This window comes from Ochotona curzoniae, unplaced genomic scaffold (assembly GCF_017591425.1).
Source record: "Ochotona curzoniae isolate NIBS_2020 unplaced genomic scaffold, NIBS_Ocur_1.0 scaffold_4506, whole genome shotgun sequence".
Classification (NCBI taxonomy): Eukaryota; Metazoa; Chordata; class Mammalia; order Lagomorpha; family Ochotonidae; genus Ochotona; species Ochotona curzoniae.
In genome coordinates this window covers 5272108-5284006 of record NW_024467119.1, presented here as the reverse complement: position 1 = coordinate 5284006, position 11899 = coordinate 5272108, and positions in this window count along the sequence as shown.

Genomic DNA, 11899 nt, shown 5'->3' with positions numbered 1-11899 from the left:
CAGGTTGGAGACATTGCGGTGTGCTAGTTCAGGTCGCACGGTCAGGGGAGCCCGTAAACCCATGGGAGCCGAGCCATGGGCTGGCATTCCTGCACCCACGGCAGACATGCGCATGGGTGAGGTGCGTGCCCCCTCTGGCCCAGGCACCTGCTGGTACTCACCCTCACGGAGGCCTGCATTCCACCCTCACTCTCACAGCTCCTCTTCCAGGCCCTGGGAGCAAAGCCTTGGCCTCCCTCACTCAGCCTGAGGCTGGGGAGCCAGAGCGGGTGGGGAGCGGGGAAGGGGGTGGCAGAGGGAACATCAGGCAGGTGCACCTTAAGTCCTGGTTTTTCCACTTCTGATCCAGTTGCCTGGGAAGGCTGTGGAAGATGGCTCAAATGCTTGAGCCCTTGACTGCTAGATAGGAGGCCTGGCCCAGACCTGCCTGGTTATCATTTTGATAGTCTCTCTCTCTCTGTCCCCCCCCCCCAGCTCCCACCCCCCATATCTGGTTTTGCCATAGCCCAGTCGCAGCTGTTGTGGGCATTTGAGTGGAGTGAATCAGTTGATGGGAAATCTTTCTTTTTCTGCCTCTCCAATAAAAAAACAAAGTATGTATAAATAGAGAAATTTACCTTTTGTGCAAAAAAGACTTGAAATCCACACATACTTGTTTGAAAATATATGAATGCTTGGAAGATCCTTCACCCGAAAGTTTCTAAGGGGCCACTGGGCCTGAACTGCCCGGCTCAGTGTGCCCCACTGCTGCCAGGGCCACAGGCTCCTACTGTCCTGAGCGCCCCATTGACACCTGCCCGCCCTCCTCCCTCCCTCCCTGTCGGGACCCCTTTCCCACCTGGCCGCTTCCAACTCTGTGCAACGTCAAGCACAAGGCACCAGCAAGACATTGTGTCCAAGGCCTGGCCTGCAGCTGGGCGTCTTCTTGGTGCGCCCTCAGGTGATGGAGACCACGGAGGGAGGGGAGAGTGAGCAAGCCTGCACAGGCTAAGGCCCCACCTTGTGTCAGAGCCCTAATCCAGTCCAAGGACCCCAGGCCTCCCTGCCTCATGGCCACAAACACTCCAGGGGGCCCAGATGCTCCCAGAGGTGTGTGGAGCTGGCTCCATCTCCAGAATGGGGCTGCCTTGCAATGAACTTGAGATTCGCCCCAGAAAACATCGGCCAGGATGTCGAGGGGCTGTTTGAGTGGTCTCCCTCGGGGAGGCCTCCCTGGGGCTGGGCGACAGGAAATGAGCTGGTACAGAGAGGAACAGGGGGGCCAAGTAGGGTGGGGTGGGGTGTCCCCAGCCTCTCAGCCTCCTGAGGACTCAGCCCCGCTCTGACCCTTCCTGCCGGCAGAGAAAGTGGAGCAGGAAGAGTCATGGCCAGCCTTCAGTGACCCGTCCCTCCCTGTCCCCCGCGTGGGCGGCTGTAGTGCTGTGTGACAAGCCGCCTCCTGGGGGATTAGACTGCTGTGGATCTTGGGTTTTCCAAGAACACTCTGAATGTGCACCATGGAATTGTAGATTTACAACGTGATAGGAACCAAATAAGAGATTAGTGTGATTAACTGAAAACCACCGCCAATTAATTTCATCTAGACTTAAAAAAAATCCTGCAAAATGGTTCCTAATACTTACCATAATTACAATGACGTTAAGGAGCCTTTTGGGGTGGTTTTTGTCTCTCTGTAAATGGATTTAAGTAACATACCCTGCGAAGACGGGGAATCTGGCGGCGTGGCTACCAGGTGCAAAAATTCCATTTGTGTGGCAGGAGCCGTCGCTAATCCCTTGCCGCGTCCCTCGCTGCTTGGCATCTGAGCGTTTCCTGGTGTGCTTGGTAATAACAGACAGCTGTCCCCTGCGCGCCTCTGAAAAATGAGATAATAAGGCAGGCAAACGATGTCCTTTATGTCCCAAATCTGCCACTTCCTGCAGTTTGCCACTCCAACGCCGGAAAGGAGCCCGGATCTGCAAAGCTGCCGCCCGGGTCCCTGGCGACTGTCACCTCCCTCGGGGCTGGGGGTGGAGGGGTGGGTGCGGGTGCGCGGACAGATGCAACCTGTTTCACTGCTCCAGGACAAGGGGTATCCAAACAGCCTGGGACTGATGGACCCTGGAGGGGCTCCGGGGCTCAGGCGGTGGCCACAGTCTATTGGCAGCCAGGGCCGTGGCCTCCAGCTGGGAACCTTGCAATCTGGGGTCAGAGAGCCCAGGGCAGCCTGTGGTGAACTGTGAGCAGACCAAGGCTGTGTGTCACTCAGCCAGCATCAGCCCTGGCAGGGTGGGGTGGGTGGCGCATGGGCTGAGGGCCAGCTGAGCAAGGCAGGGTTCCTTGGGTCCTTTGGCCAACTCCAGCAGCCAGCAGCACCCACCTGTGGGATCCTACTCCTTGGGAAGCTGAACCATGAGACAGGCTGGGGGCAGCCAAGGTCTGACCGCCTATCATGCAGATGGTGGCCAGGCTGGATTCACAGAAGGACCCTGCCACCCAGGGTGAGCCTCAGGGGGCAGTCCCAGTGGGAGGTACCCCCCACACACCCACACCTGCTGTGACCATGGAGGGGAGGGGCTCTGGTTCCTTCCCCCTCCCCCACTGTTCTGTCTTCCCCGTCCTGTGGGGGCCTCACACCCTGACACAGTTGGGGACTGTGCGACAGGGACTGCCCCAAGGGTGGGGGACACGGTGGCCCAGTGTCCTCTGTTTAGCACCAGCTGGAGGAGCCCCATACCCAGCTCAGCCACGCTGCTCTGCTCACGCCTCCCACCCAGTGGCCAGGTGAGCATCAGGCGGGGCTGTGACTGGAGCCCACCACCTTTCACATGCTCTCAGCCAACGCCACCCTGACCTTGCAATTGTCCTCAGTTTCCTCAGGGCTAACCCTTGTGGAACACTCCTGAGTTCTAGGTCAGAGAGGCCATACAACAGTGGGTAAATGCCCAGCGTTCAGGGGGTCTGAGTTCCCATGATCCCTCTGGGTGTGCATGGTGGCTGCCCCTAAACCCCACCCAGATTCCTGAGACACACCGTTCCATCCAGTGGACACCAGCAGCACCAGATGAACTTTGAAGCAGCAGCCACAGAGGTACTCAGCTGCCCTGGCCAGATTTTTGGCACCCAGCAAAGCTCTGTCCACTGGGGTGGGGCAGAAGTGGCAGCTGAGGGTACAGCGGGACGTAGGTGAGGCTCCGGATAAGAGGCCCTGGCAACACAGAGCTCAGGATCTCCCTGCCAGGCCCTGAACCACACCATCCCTCTTGATTATTCCAGCACATCTGGCAAGGTCAGGGTCACAGCCAGGTGTGCTGCAGCAGCAGGGTGAATGAAGGTGGGACTGGCGGGCGCCACGCCTGCGCTGTTCAGTTCTGGCTTCTCGCTCGACCACCTGCTGCAACTTCATGCCATGCTCTTGTCCAAAGCAAAGAAAACCCAACCTCTCTCTCTCTCTCTCTCTCTCACACACACACACACACACACACACACACACACTCATCCCTCAGCTTGGCTACATGGATGCTCTGCTCCAGGCAGGGCTGCTGAGGTCTGGGGGTGGGCAGGTGTGCAGGCTGGGAGAGTCCCTTGCTAGGGAGGCTTCACTGAGAAGCTTCTAGTTCTTGTCTGTGGTTCCAGGTTGTGGTGTCCAGCATAAGCAGTGCTGAAGAGCTGGCAACAGAGAAGGAGCCCTTTCTTCCCCACCCCCCCCCCTTTTTTTTTTAAAAAAAATGCTTATTTGAAAGGCAGAGTTAGAGCAAGAGGAACTTCACCCAAGCCTCCCCTGTGGGTGCAGGACGCCAAGCATTTGAACGCTCTTCTACTGTTTTCCTGGGTGCATCAGCAGGAAGCTGGTAGGAAGCGGAGCAGGGAGGACTCATCGCATGTGGGATGCCAGGGGTCGTACGTAAGCCACTGCGCCACAAGGCCAGCCCAGCAGGTCTCCTTACCTCAGGAGTTTAAATTCCACTTAAAGCACAGTGAAAGGACAACGTCATCTAATGACGCCATTCCTTCCAGGCAAGGCAGGCCTTCATTTCCCACAGGATACCCCCAGCCAGCCCACCCTCACTTCCGCACGAGCTGGCAGGTGACCTTAGAAACCTGCATGTACAGATCACACAGCACCTCCCCAAGAGAATGGGCCAGCCGACTCCTGCTGCTGCGGTGAGGCAGGGGACCAAGACAGCCCCTATGAAGGTTCTTCTGTTGGTGACCACAGCAAAGGGGGCTCCTTTCCAGACTTTTCCAGCAGGCATTGTTCAGGGTGACAGTGACACCAGCTCAGGCAGGGGGCTGGCACTGTGGCATAGTGGGTAAAGCCAGCACCTGCCACACCAGCGGCTCATACGGTGTGTGCTGGGGTCCCTGGCTGCTCCACTTCTGATCCAGCTTCCTGTTGGGGCCCAGGGGTCCCATCCCCACACTTAGGGCCGCTTCTGTAACAGCGCCTCCCGCCCAGACTGACCTGCACTAAGCATAGCACCTGGGCACCCCCTGCCCCCAGTCTCCACCCACACTCCACCAACCGCTGAAAGTATTTTGGTGTGAGCCTTAGCTTAAAGACCTGGACAACTCGGCACTTACAAAATAACAGAGCTTGGAGCCAGCAGACACACACAGCAGTCACAGTTTGCTTGCTCTTGGGAGCTGTTAGAACTGCCATCCACTGGTTCACTCCCCAGATGCCCACCGTGGCCAGGACGAAGCCATACTGAAGCGGGGAGTCAGAAACTGTGTCTAGGTCTCCCAGAATTCAACTACCTGAGCCGTCACTGCTGTCTCCCAGGCCTGTACCACAAGAAGCCGGAATTGGTGACTGCAGCCAAGGTCATCCCTGCCGGGTACCCTCCACACTTGTAGCCTCTCCTGTTGTCTTTGTCTTTTTTTTTTTTTTAACCCCTGCCCTGGTAGAGGTGGCAGCCTCCAGGGAGGGAAGCAGGTGGTACCACCCCAGTTCTGTTATTCCAGGGGTGGGGCTTTAAGCTGTCACAGCTACGGCCACAGTCTATTTCTCAAGTGGGAGATGTCATAAGGCCCCCAGCACGTGACTTTACAAATACCCAAATGGCCCTGGGCAGCACAAAGCATTTCAGCTCTTGCTCAGCCACCTCCTCCTTGCTTGCTACAAGGGACTGGGAGCAAAGAGTGGGCAGCTGCTGTGCGAGAGGAACGCACGCAATGCAGGCAGTGCAGGGGGACCATGCGTGCTCATCCTCTCTCAGGGTACAGCTGGGGACCCCTCCGGGCAGCCCTGAGTGCCGGCCAAATCCATGGCCTTCCCATGGCCCCGTCCCAAGTTGGGTAGCTAAAAGCATCCATTCGTGCTAACTCCAGACAGCCAGCACCTCTCACTCAAGCTCAGCCAACTTGCTTTCCTGCCTGGTGCAGGTGTGGGGTTGGAGAGATATGCTGGGTACCAGCTTCACTGCACGGTGGCCCCTGGGGACCCTCTCCTTCGGTCACTCCCAACTACCCTCCACACAGGTCGGGCACTGAGCTGGCTGCACCCATTCTGGCAGGTGGAGTGCGGACAAGGAGCCTTCTTGTACCTGCCTGCTTGGACTCCGAACTCCAAACTCCCAGCACCTCTCGGAGATGCAGGTCCCTTGCCGCCCCCCCCCCCACCCTGGGGGCTGGGCCTGCTCCTGCCTGTGCCTGACCTCTGCCCCCAAGGGTTCACCATGGTCCTGTCTTGATTTTCCAGTTTCCTGACCCCTGGCTTGCCTGACTCCGCCACAGCCACAGGCGTCCTGACTCTTAGCTTGCTGCCAGCTCCTGCTGCTGTCACACCGCCCCCACTGTGATGCTCCGGTGCCTGCCAGGAGCAGGGTCTGCATTCCAGACCCACCACAGAACATTCTGCTTCGTGGGTGGAAGCGGGGCGAGCCAAGCCTGGGGGATGGATGCATTTGTGGGTTTCAGGGTTGTAGCTGGTTGATTTTATTTGAGAGGGAGAAAAGACGGTGTGTTTATCTCCTCCCCTTCCTCCAAAAATGTGCCAAGTTGAAGCCAGGAGTGGGGAACTCTGTGCAGTACTTGAACCATCACCCACCACCTCCCGCAGTGTGCATGAGCAGGAAGCTGAGTCCAGAAGCAGAGGACCAGGTTGGAAATCAGGCCCCACTCTGTTCCAGAAGCAAGTGTCTCCAGGAAAGCTTCACCGCTGAGGCCAAGTCCGGCCCGTCAGGGCTCAGCGATGACCAACCAGTGTTGGTGACTGAAGAGCAAAGATGAACGACCCTGTCCACAGTCATCCGGCGACAGGATGACAGGGCCGGGGCCAGAACCCAGGCACCCGATCCAAACCCAGGGGCCTGCCTGGGGCACCACGTGGCAGAAGGAAGACGGCATAGCTCATAATGGGCTGGCCTCCAGGGCACACGAGAGAACCCCTTGCTTGGCTGAAACACTAAGGGGCTTGTGCACTCAACGGGAGTAGTGGGGGTGGGGAGCCACCTTCTCCATGCTGGGGTCCCGTGCTGTGATGGTGGTCTGTGGATCAACAAACTCTTGGCAGGATCAGCATTCATCAGTTGTATTTTAAATAAAAATCTTCCTGGGACACCGTGAGTATTTAACACTTTCTTTCTTTCTTTCTTTCTTTCTTTCTTCCTTCCTTTCTTTCTTTCTTCCTTCCTTTCTTTCTTTCTTTCTTTCTTTCTTTCTTTTCTTTCTTTCTTTCTTTCTTTCTTTCTTTCTTTCTTTCTTTCTTTCTTTCTTTCTTTCTTTCTTTCTCTTTCTTTCTTTCTTTCTTAATTATTTTACGTGAAAGTCAGAGTTAGATAGAGAGAAATCTTGTATTCACCGGTTTATTCCCTGATGGCCAGAGCTGGACTGGTCCAAAGCTGAGAGCCAGGAGCTTCTTCCAGGTCTCCCAGGTGGGTGTAGGGAGCCAAGACTTTGGTCTATCCTCTGCTGCCTTCCCAGACCTCCAGCAGGGAGCTGGATGGGAAGTGGAGCAACTAGGACTCCATATGGGGTGCCAACATCACGGGGGAGGATTATTTTGTTAAGCCACTGCCCCAGCCACCACAGTTCTTATTTTGATAGCTTGAGCTGGGCCGTGCAGATTATCTGGGATGTTTTCTGTGCATTTTTCTCTACATTCAACCCAAGCTTTTCATCTTTGGCTTGTCGATCAGTTCATTGATGCAGCTGACTCGGTAAATTTGTTTGATATAAAAAACTACTTTTTTTCTCCTATTAAAATAAGGCTTACAGGGCCTGGCATGGTAGCCTAGTGGCTGGGGTCCTTGCCTTGTACGTGTCGGGATTGCATGTGAGCGCCAGTTCATGTCCTGGCTGCTCCATTTCCCATCCAGCTCCCTGCTGGTGGCCTGGGAGAGCAGTAGAGGACGGTCCAAAGCCTTGGGTCCCTGCACGTGCACAGGAGACTCAGAGGAAGCTCCTGGCTCCTGGCTTTGGATCAGCCCAGTTCCAGCCATTGTGGCTACTTGGGGAGTGAACCAGCTGATGAAAGATCTTTCTGTCTCTCCTCTCTGAAAATCTGAAGTTTTAATGAAAGATAGTTAAATCTTAAAAAAAGAAAAAATAAGGTTTACACTCTTCACAAACTGACCTCGACATCCAGGAGTGACATTTTCTCTCCTCATCACACAGCGAGGCAGTGAGCTCTGCAGAGCTTTTCCAAGAAAAGCCGGAGAGTCCCAAAGCAGAGCTGGAGCCGGGCTGGGTCCCTTCCCAGGCTGACAGTCCCAGGTTCCCCTGTTTCAAAGTCCTTCCTTCTAGCTGCATACGCCTGGGACTCAGGCGTGCCTTGGAAGGGACACGCAGAAGCCTGGACCAGCCATAGCAGTGACCGGGAGACATAGCAAGTTCTGACTCTAACCTCTCTGTCTCTGGAAGTGTGCACAGACTGAGGACAAACTCCTCACCTTTCAACACAAAACCCCAGCCAAGGCTGTGTCCTCTGGAACCAGAGCTGCTCGAACCAGGAGAGCACACAGCTGGCCCCAAAGTCCCGGCTGGTCCCCTGCGCTGAGAGGCTCCTGACTTGGCATCTTCAGCACCTTGTCTACCAAGAACCGCTGAGAAACTGAGGTAAGAGACACAATAAGAACACAGGGACACGGCCAGTCACGTTACAAAGCTGGCCGCGTTCTTCTGCCCTCCGATGATGCTAGAAGCTACAATGTGAAAGCAAACTGATTTCCGACACCAGCACCTAGAAGTGGCTTGGTAAGGAGGAGGCTAGACTGGCATTTCGTGTTCCGACCAAAGGATGTGCAGGCGGCTGGGAGATGCCAGGAGCGCCCCTGCCCGCGCAGAGGCAAGTGTGAATTAGGTCAGGTCACCAGTTCTCCCCAGTCACACGGCCCTGCGGGGCATCTGCTGTTAACAACAACAAAATGCCGGCAAGGAGGGGCCACAGGGATTTTGACAAGAAGATTCTAGAGTTTAGAGATGGGAAGTCTTATGAAACTGCAGTATTTTACTCATGGACAATTTGGGACATGGACTGGAAGCTTTCTTGTCAAACTCATGCTGCTGGCTGCCCCAGGCTGAGAGGAAGGGTCGTGGGCAGGGGAGACACGCATGAGGATCTTTGAGCAATCAGTCTTACTTAATTCTCTTCCTAAGAAAACTGGAAGTGACCATGGCAAAAGTCAACATTTGTTAGCAGTTATGTGGTAGTGGTATTAACATTGGTCTCTGTCATTTGCTTTCTTTATTTTTCCAAAAAAGAAGGCTTAGAGGGGAGAAGAAGCAGCCTACATGGCAAGAGATTTTGGCTTTTCATTTTTTTTTAAGATTTATTTCTTTGGAAAGCAGAGTGATAGGACTGGGCCATGCTGAAGCCAGGAGCCAGGAATTCCATCCTCCACTCCCACACGGAGGGCAGGGACCCATCCGTCATGGGTCCTCCTCCACTGCCTTCCCAGCTGGGCTAGCAGGAAGCTGGATCCCAAGTGGGGCAGCCAGGACTCAAACTGGAACTCAAGGATGGGATGTAGATGTTGCAATGGGAGGCTTGGTCCACTGTACCCCAGTACCAGGCCCTGGAGTTTGACCTTGAATAATGCTGAACGGTTTTGCACACAACCCAATGGCACTGGGAAAGCAGACAAGTTGGAAACAAATCTCAGGTCAGCAGGTTAAACAAAAGCCACAGAGGAGCGAGACGAGGTGATTACTGCATACTGGTCTAGCTTCCGGACACAGAGACCCCAGGTCTAGCTGAGGCAGTGAGAGACAAGTGCCCTCAGACCGCGTGGGCTACAGTAGGTGTTGTGCAAATATGAAAAAAAATAAAAGCCTTTAAAATGTTAACATACCTAGACCTAATAATTCCATTGGGCATTCATTTTAAAGCCGTAATCTGAGATGTCTACAACATTTAGTGCAAGATTTTTTCCTTGTGTATAGTTTGGAACATTGATTTAAATATATATATATATATATATATATATATATATATATATATATAAGACTGGTGTGTTTATTTGAAAGGCAGAATTATAGAGGGAGAGAGAAAGAGAGATTCCATTTACTGGTCACTCCCCAGATGGCCACAATGGCCAACCTGAGCTGAGCTGATCTGAAGCCAGAAGCCAGGAGCTTCTTCTGGGTTTCCCATGTGGGTGCAAGGCCCAAGGCCTTGGGCCGTCCTCTGCTGCTTTCCCAGGCCATCAGCAGGGAGCTGGACTTAAACTGGTGTCCATATGGGATGCCTATGCTCCCGGAGCAGACTTTGCTCGACATGCCACAGCAGCGACCCTGAATCTAACTCTTCAATAGAGTGGCGATAGCTGCCTGATACTACGAGGCAGGTAGAATATGCTGTGCTTCAGGAGCACAGGCTGGGATGAACTTCAGCCCTGCCACTCAGCACTTCTCAGGGTGCCTTCATAGCAGGGGCCTGGCTCCCAGTCCTATCTCTGTCCCTGACTCCCTGCCCCCCATGGGAGACCCAGCTGGGGTTCTGGGCTCCTGATGTAGGCCTGGCTCCCAGTCCTGCCCCAGACTCCCACTTTCTGTTCTCATCCACTCTGGGAGACAGCAGTGCTGGTTCAGCACTAGGGTCCCTGTCCTACCCAGCGCCCCATGGAAGACCCAGCTGGGGTTCTGGGCTCCTGATGTAGGCCTGGCTCATCCCTGACTGTTACAGGTATCTGGGAGTGAGTGAGAGAGAGAGAGAGACTGGCTGGCTTCTGGGCTGTGGAGTCTGAGAGATGGGTCTTGCCAGGTCAACTTCCTGAGCAGCCCTCTGGCTGCTTCATTCTGCAGATCTGGGGCTGATGGTGGTGGGGATGCAGGGGCCTGGCTAAGTGTTTTGAGGTCTCCTGGATTCAGGTGGGCAAGAGCCTGCAGGGACCTTCCAAGAATAGTTGCTCTGGGATACATGCACATGTGAGCTGTGCAGCCCAGAAGCCCTCAGATTCCAGGTTGGGAGATCATCTCAGCTTGTTCCTACGTCCTGCCCACTGCCCCTTGCTCCACTGTAAGCTCTGCGTTTCGTTTGTTTGAGAATCAGAGAGGAGCGAGACCCACAGAAGGAGCTTTCCACCTGCTGCTTCACTCCTCACAACACCTGCAGCAGCTGGGCTTTGCTGAAGTTGGGGACCAGGTCTCCTGTCCCACAGAGGTGGCAGACACCCGAGGACATGAGCCATCACCACTCTTTCCCAAGTGAAGTCGGAGGTGAGAGCCACGGCCACGCACTCCTGAGTGGATGAGGGTGTCTGAAGCAGCCGGCCACACAGCTGCTCCTGTTTGCTTGTTTGAAGAGAAGAGCAGTGTGCAGCTTTGCAAGGCAGTAGGTTGCGGTGATAGCTACGCCACTGGTTTCTCACGAGCAGTCCTGGCTGCTCGGCTTCCAGTCCAGCTCCCTGCTAAGGCACCTGGGGAGACAGCAGAAGATGGCTCGTGGGCTTGGCCCCTGCATCCACATGGGAGAGCCAGACTGAGCTTTTGCTTCCTGGCTTTAGACTACCCTGGCTCTGGCCTTTTGGACAGCGAGTCAGTGGATGGAAGGTACTTCTCTATGACTTTGCTTTTCAAATGCATAATAAATAAATTTTAAAAACAAAAATGTGTGATTGAAAACAAGGAGAAAATTAGTAGCAGCCAAATAAGGGTCACTAATTCAGGCCCCCTATGCTGGCTTACTTCTGACACCTGCTCAGTTGTACCCATCTTCTAGATGAGATGAGGAAAACTGAGGCCCCTAGGTGGCAGCTGGGGTGGCACACCAGTTCCCCCCACCCCATCAACCCCTCGCAGTCTGTGTCCTTCCCTGGCTCTGTTTTTGTACTGGACATAGCTGAGTCCCAGGCAGAGTGCAGCAAACAGCTTCCTGTTGGCATGAGGTGGATCCAGGGTGCAGCCACACACCTGCTCTCACTTACACCTGCCATCCTCTACCTACACAGGCACAGTCTGGCCATGCCCGTACTGCCCAGCCTTCTGTGAGCACCCGCCAGCATTCGTGGTCAGCCCAGCTCGCCGCGGCTGCTCTGTGCTGCCTGGGGTCTGGAGATCTGCCCAGCACTGGAGCATCTTGCAGACACAGCTCAAGGGCTGCTCCTGAAGGGTAGCAGTGGTCACATGACCACACTTGCTTGTCTCTCCTAGATTCTGCACTTTTTTTTTGGCCATGATTAATTAGGATGCTAATTCAATGGTTTGTTTTCTATCCCCTCACCCCCAAAAAAGCAATACAATCTTAGGTGTTTGTTTTTGAAAGGCAGAGTTTCAGAGAGAAGGAGAGACAGATAGGAAGGTCTTCCATCCACTGGTTCATTCCCCAAATGGACTCATCGGCCAAGGCTGGGATGATTCAAAGCTTCTTCCCAGTCTCCCACAGGGATATAGAGGCCCAAAGACTTGAGCCATCCTCTGCTACCTAACAGGGAGCTGGATGGGAAGTAGGACAGCTGGGACTCGAACTGGCACCCAT